Here is a 6,673-nt window from a genome sequence, read left to right on the forward strand (position 1 = left end):
AGTTCTAGTTCTAGGCTTAGTTCTAGGTGACAAGAACAAGCTATAAAGCATGTCTTTCAAGTTCAATTTTTATCTTCAGATCTGTTTTCTCTAGTACTAGAAATTTCAGATTTGGTTTATTCCAGATCTGGTTTTTAGTACTATACTGTATCTCAAATCGATCAAGTTTTCAGTTCAAGGGATGAAGTTTAAGTATGTAGGCTCCTTCAGTAGTCTTCTATCCTCCCTCTCATTCTCTTTTTTGACTACCCTTTCTTTCTTAATTTAGGATTTTAATTTCAGTCGTTACATTATTGCTATCCCTTTCCCCCAAGGTTCATGGCTAGTGTATGTGTTAGCTTTGCCCCTCCTAGCCATAGAACCATCATTTTATTGTTTTTATTTTAATTGTCTCCCTTTCCGTAAATCCAGGTAGAGTAACCATTGTGAGAGTGACTCTCTGGTCAAGTAGGGAAGCTCATATTATGATGCATCCCTCAGGCTAAGTAGAGAAACCTACTTGTGAGCCTCTCTCTAACTTTATCCCCTTTCTTTTACTTTATTTTTATTTCAGCATTTTTTTCCTTTATTATTATTTTTTAATTGTGTGGGTTGTTTATTTTCAGCTATTTATTTATTTAATTTTAATTATGTGGCTTGCGTGTTTAAATTCTTAGATAACGAATGGTTAGGATGTTATTTTAGATACATATGTTTAGGACGGTAATTAGAATTAGATCACAATTATTAATCGATTCACTTTTGCATTATTAAAAGAAGCAAAAAAATAATGTGGCTGCTCTCCCTGTGTTTGACCCGTAGCTACACTGATCCGCACGCTTACGGCTACATTTTAAAATCTCAAACAAGTTTTTGGCGTCGTTGCCGGGGAGACAGTTCCATGTTATTTTTCGCTTTCTTTTAGTAAATTGGAGTGCTTTGTTTGCTTTGTTTTTTTTTCCTTTTATTTTATTGAATTCCTGAGAAGAACAACTTACAATAATAGTTGTATCGGTGGAGGTCACCATGCGTCACAGTATGATAAAGACAGGTTTCACCCTATAGCAGTACCTCAGGAATTGACCTGAGCAACCCTGGATCCCTGTCGGTAAGCTCCCAAAAAGCCAAAAAAATAAATAAATAAATAATTCTATCTATTCTTTTGTGCTTGTCTGACTTTAGTTGTGTGTAGTTTTCTGTTGCATGAGTGTTAGGTGGGTACGTAATACTAAGAATCGGTTAGAAAGAAGAGATCCAACAAGTAGTGACCTATACATTTTTTCTCATTAAAACTCTTCAATATAAGAGACCAACATCAAAACCCTTCACCTAAAGCTCTAAAAGATAGGTTCTACCCTACTAGAACAGACCAACCTTCCTGTATAGCTCTACCACAAGCCCAGGGCAATAATTTTGAACTCAAATCTCAATACATCACTATGTTGCCCCATTTCCATGGGTTGACCTCTGAGGATGCATACATATTTCTAAGGGAATTTGAAGATGTATATGTTCTAATTAAGATCCAATAGCTTTTTGATGATGCTGTTAAGCTTAGGTTTATTACTTTTGCATTAAAAGACCAAACTAAGAAGTGGTTGTAGGGGTTACCCACAAATTCCATAACCTTATGGGAACAGTTCACAGTTGTCTTCCTTAAGAAGTTTTTCCTAACTCATAAGACCAATAAGCTTAGAAGTGATATCCTTCAGTTTAGGCAAAAGCCTAGTGAGTCCTTTTCCAAACTTATGGAGAGATTCAAGGATCTACTCCAAGAATGCCCTCACCATTGCCTAAACTTATGGTATTTATGTCAAATAATTTATGAGGGTATTGATTACCCAACTAAACAAATGATAGAGTCTATGTGTCCTGAGGGATTCACATCCTTTACAGATAAAGGAAAGGTATGAGAATTATTACTTGACTTAGATGACAAAACTGTGAGTGGGAATCAACCCAAGAGAGTGAAAGAACCATAAGAGGAAAATGATATTTTGTGGATGGGATAGTAGCCAAGGAAGCCCATTTGGATAGCCTAATCAAGAGGATTGAGGCTATTGTTCCTAGAGAGCCATCATCAGTCAGTTTAGTGAAGATTTGTGCTTGGTGCCAGTCCCCTGAACATGTCATAGAAGAATACCCCAATACCTCAGGGGGCACTTCTAATGATAGTGTTAATGCCTTATACCAGAATAATCCATATAGTAACACCTATAATCCAAGATGGAGAAATCACCCAAATTTCTCTTGGAATCAGGGCAACCAAGCAGGGCCTTCCAATTTTCATAATCAAGGTCAACCTGGACCCCAAAGGCCTCCCTTTGCATAATAATCTTTTTTCCAAAATACTTTTCCTAGGTCAAATGTAGGACCTCAGACTAGTTTCATAAGGCCCCTCTCCTATCATCTTATCAACAACCCCCTGGGTTTACCAACATTGGAGAGGCAAGTAGAACAAGTGACTTGAAAAAAAATATGGCTCTCCTCATGACAAGCCATCAAAATCTTACGAGAAAACTCACCCAAGTTATCTCAATTATGCATGAGAGGGAGAAGGGAACTTTATCCAGTCAACTAGAGCCTAACCCTAGGCATCATCAGCCTGTTAGTTCACAAGCACCAATTAATGCACCACTGAATATAGTACAAGGTCAAATGGCCCTCTAACCAATGTAATGTTATTTATACCCTTAGGAGTGGTAGAGAGTACCAACAGAGCATTCATAAATCTTCCCCATCTATTACTCCTGTTAACTCTCCTTCAGTTGAGGACACAGGTGTGCCTCTTGTTCTAGGTTAGTCTGATGAACCTAAAGATTCTTTTGAAATTAAAGATGATTTGGTTGAGGAAACCAAAAATGATTCTTCTGAAAAAGGCCAAAACCCTAACAGTCCTTATGTTCCTCCTGTCCTATTTCCTAATCGCTTGGTAAACAAAAAGAAGATTGCTTCCATGGATCAAAATTTTAAAAGTCTTCAAAAAAGTAGAAGTGAACATCCCTCTTTTGGTGCCATATCCTAGATCCCTGCCTATGCAAAGGTACTGAAAGATTTGTGTACTCACAAACGTATCACTAGTATGCCCAAAAAAGCGTCCTTGGTAGGTAACATTAGTTCCATAATTACTTAGCCTATAGCAGCCAAGTTTAAGGATCTAGGGAGCCCTACCATATCTTGTGTCATAAGTAACACCTACATTGAGCATGCCTTACTTGACCTTGGTGCAAGTGTGAATCTTTTACCTTACCATGTGTACAAGCAACTAGGATTGGGAGAATTGAAAGCCACTGGAACTACTCTTCAGTTGGCAGATAGGTCTGTTAAGATTCCTAAAGGGATGGTTGAGTATGTCTTACTAAAGGTGGGGGAATTGTTTTTCCCTGTTGATTTCATTGTGTTAGATACCAAGCCCTTCTCAACCAAGGATGAGATCCCAATAATTCTAGGAAGACCATTACTGGCTACCAGTAATGCATTAATCAACTGCCGGAATGGTTTCCTAAGATTATCTTTTGGTAACCAAACTGTTGAGTTTAACATGTTTAGGATAGGCAAGCAACCACATATGGAAGAAGAGATCATATGCTTGAGGATTTTCTGGATTTTTTTGATGATTTAGTTACCAACTTTGATATTGATTTTGATTCAGAATTTTAAAAGTATATAAATGAGTTGGATGATGATAGTGAAAATTTCTTTTCTGAAGTCTTGAGTCTTCACACACCTGTGGAGCCCTTAGGACTCCTTTCCAATTCCATTCCCAAACCTTTCATAGTTGAGCCCCCCTAAGCTAGATCCTAAGGAGTTGCCATCTAATTTGAGGTATCTTTCCTAGGGCCTGACCAGACTATTCTTGTAATAATTTCTTCAAATTTAACTTCTAGCCAGGAAGAGGAGTTACTTAAAGTGTTAAAATATTATAAGGAAACCCTAGGTTGGACCATGGCTGATATCAAGGGTATAAGCCCTTCTATTATGCAACATCATATACATCTTATGGAAGATTCCAAACCATCCACGGAACCCCAGAGAAGAGCTAACCTAGTGATGATGGAAGCCTTTAAGAAAGAGATCCTAAAGTGCTGGGATCATGGAATAATTTATCCTATTTCTAATAGCCAATGGGTAAGCCTAGTTCACATAGTGCCTAAGAAATTTGTGGTGACTATAGTTCCCAATGTCAATAATGAACTTATTCCAACCCGTGTCCAATCAGGGTGGAGAGTGTGCATAGACTACAGGAAACTTAATGTGGTAACCTAGAAGGATCAATTCCTATTGTCATTTATTGACCAGATGTTAGAGAGGTTAGCTGGACATGAATACTATTGTTTTCTTGATGGATATTCCAGTTATAACCAGATCCCAATTGCTTTAGAGGACCAACATAAGACCACTTTTACATGCCCATATGGAACATTTGCATACAGGCGTATGCCCTTTGGGCTTTGCAATGCCCCTGCTACGTTCCAACGATGCATAATGAGCATCTTTTCTAACATAGTCAAAAAATTCTTAGAAGTATTTATGGATGACTTTTCAATTCATGGGAATTCCTATTATGAATGTCTTCATCATCTTTCCCTAGTTTTGAAACGTTGTATATCTAAGAATTTAGTTTGAATTGGGAGAAATGTTATTTTATGGTTAAATCTGGTATTGTTTTAGACCATGTAATATCCAAGGAGGGAATCAAGGTAGATAGAGCCAAAGTGAATTTGATTGATAATTTACCACCTCCTCAATTTGTTAAGGACGTCCGATCTTTTTTAGGGCATGCGGGCTTCTATAAAAGGTTTGTTAAGAACTTTAGTCAATTAGCCTGACCTCTCACTTCATTTGTCACACCCCGTTCACACAGAACCGGACCGGTGACAGGGTTAACTCTGGTTAACCCAAACCTGCCAGGATCATCTGATACAGTATCTAACCACAGCATACATACAACTAAGAAAATGTTCATCAGTTCAGCGGAAGACTTAATTTACCTGTAAATATCCCCGATATACTTGATACCCAAATTGTGATACATAGTTAGGTACATGTGGGCCCACAGGCATGATATTTACACAAAAAGAATACAATTTACATATCAAGTACACAAAAGGGGTCGTCAAAAGAATCAAAAAGTAACCTTGTATGGAGTCACTGCTGTGGTCCCACAGCACAACCCTCGCACGTGTAGTCCGTGCTGTGCTCATGGGACCCACCAATCCTCCTCGGGGAATTCCACTGTGGGGCCCGACCCTTGATCCTCAGGCTAGTGACCTGCAAAATCATCTAAAAGAGGTGCACACGTGGGATGAGCTCACTAACTCAGTAAGTGAAAAGGAGGACCACACAACAGTCCACACAACAATCACAATCTATATACGCTATATGCTATGCAATTTATTTTACATCACATTCACCTAAACAACATTACTAAGTCTTTGGTTTAGTGCTACTACAACCACAGTGCGCGTATACTCCATGTACGAGCTGCGAACTCCATCCCGCGATACGCCCATAGGGCTGTCGAAGAAGGCCCACCGTGAGTACTCGGAAAAGTAAAGCATGCCGACCACCGGCTCTCAACATAAAAGTAAATGATAGAAAATAAAGGTGCTGACTCCAGCAATTTAAAAGCAGTACGATTAGCCCTCTTGAATATACCACGGGGGTTGCCGACTGTCCTAATGACTAGCGGGGCGTATGTCTAACCACCACAGTGACCTGACAACCGCGACCACTGCTTCCCCCCAAATGGTAACCCAACACCTCAACCCCTGTTGGGAAGGGTCGTAGCACGGGTAGATGATAATCCTAAACCGCATGCTCCTATATGACATAGTACGATTGCATAGTGCCACCGCATCCCATTCCATAGGCCACCAATGCACTCGTTTTCAAGCCGGCTATGGCATCTAGTTTATTAATGCATCATGCACAATGATGTCAACATTCATCACATAAGCGCATCATCATTTGACATTGAGAAAATAAACACGACACACATGGCATAAAAATATGAGGATGGTTAAGCTACATAGCATTTGCATGATGACATGGCTAGTCTAGATACAGTTAAATGAATGCACAACAAGCCTTAAAATAAGGCCAAACGTCCTCTCCCCACTTACCTGTTGTGTACAAAGATTCACGCCGAGTATGGGTGAGATCCGGTGCGAGAAGCGTAAGTTTTGGTGAACCTATCATAAGTGAATGGGGTTAGAATTTCACCACTTTGGGTTCAAAACTAATAAGATTTGATGATAAAATCATGTTTAGAATCCTAAAAGAAGGTCGCACGTCCATTTTGGGTCCATTTGGATGTAAAAATCACGTCGGGAGCCTCTCGGGTGGGTCAGACAGTCTACCTGTCATGACCCACCAGTCCTGACCGGCGGGTAGGTTGACCCACCGGTCCTGACCCACCGGTCATGACCGACGGGCAGGTCGGCCCGTCGGTCGGCCCATCGGTAGGGCCCACCAATCGACCTGCCGATAGGGCCCACCGGTCGGCCCCGAGGCCCTATCCTCTCAGGTGGGTGCCCTCAGGCGAGCCATTTGGCCCACCGGTCTTGGTGGGAAAATGCCATTTTTCCCCGAAACCTTCCCCAACCTTTGGGGAATCAAATGAGGCTTTTTCAATCCCATTCTCCACACATTCAAGGTCTCATAAGATGGTTCTAACCTAGATCTAGGTTAG

The 6,673-nt window shown here is 40.3% G+C and overlaps 1 non-coding gene across 1 annotated transcript; it reads right to left on the minus strand.

The window, feature by feature from the left end:
- Positions 1–1,667: 1,667 nt before the first annotated feature.
- LOC122094560 lies at positions 1,668–1,774 on the minus strand. Its single transcript, XR_006144875.1, has one exon. It is a non-coding gene; the product is annotated as a small nucleolar RNA R71 (small nucleolar RNA).
- Positions 1,775–6,673: the final 4,899 nt, after the last annotated feature.

Source organism: Macadamia integrifolia, chromosome 11, assembly GCF_013358625.1.
Source record: "Macadamia integrifolia cultivar HAES 741 chromosome 11, SCU_Mint_v3, whole genome shotgun sequence".
Classification (NCBI taxonomy): Eukaryota; Viridiplantae; Streptophyta; class Magnoliopsida; order Proteales; family Proteaceae; genus Macadamia; species Macadamia integrifolia.